Raw genomic sequence first — 984 nt, 5'->3', positions numbered from 1 at the left:
GATTGTTCTGGTGTTTGGAGGGGAGCTACACTTGCCTTTGCTGGTTTCTCCACTGCTCTGAAGCTCAGCCAGACCTTCCAAATGTAGCCTTCTTGGGCTCTTGCAGCGCACATGAGAGAGAGGCTGTGGGAAGGGGGAGCTGCATGGGGCATCAGGACGTGCAGATACCATGGAATCTGATTTAGCTTGAGAACAACTTTTTAACAAACAAACAATATATATATACAGTGGTGCCTCGCAAGACGAAATTAATTCGTTCCACAAGTTTTTTCTTCTTGCGAGTTTTTCGTCTTGCGAAGCACGGTTTCCCATAGGAATGCATTGAAAATCAATCAATGCGTTCCTATGGAGACCTTCCGGGGACAGAGGGGAAGCGCCGCGGGCCTGTCCCCGGACCTGTTTTAAAGCAAGGGAAGGGGCAGCGGGGAGAATCGCTTCTCCCCGTTGCCGCCCCTTGGTTCAAAAGGGGTCCGGGGAGAGAGGGGAAGGCGCGTGTGCGCCTTCCCCTCTGTCCCCTCTTTTGAAGCAAGGGGCGGAGGGGAGAAGATCGCTTCTCTCCGTTGCCGCCCCTTGGTTCAAAAGGGGTCCGGGGAGAGAGGGGAAGGCACGTGTGCGCCTTCCCCTCTGTCCCCTCTTTTGAAGCAAGGGGTGGAGGGGAGAAGATCGCTTCTCTCCGTTGCCGCCCCTTGGTTCAAAAGGGGTCCGGGGAGAGAGGGGAAGGCACATGGGCGCCTTCCCCTCTGTCCCCTCTTTTGAAGCAAGGGGTGGAGGGGAGAAGATCGCTTCTCCCCGTTGCCGCCCCTTGGTTCAAAAGGGGTCCGGGGACAGAGGGGAAGGCGTGCGCGCGCCTTCCCCTCTGTCCCCGGAGATTGCGGGGCTGGCAACAGGGAGAAGCGATCTTCTCCCCTCCGCCCCTTGCTTCAAAAGAGGTCCGGGGTGCGGGGGCAAGCTTCGTTTTGCAAAGCAAGCCCATAGGGAAATTCG

Source organism: Podarcis liolepis (genome assembly GCF_965112155.1).
Source record: "Podarcis liolepis genome assembly, chromosome: Z".
In the NCBI taxonomy this organism is placed as follows: Eukaryota; Metazoa; Chordata; class Lepidosauria; order Squamata; family Lacertidae; genus Podarcis; species Podarcis liolepis.
The sequence above is the reverse complement of the archived record's forward strand: the minus strand, read 5'-3'. Positions refer to the sequence as shown.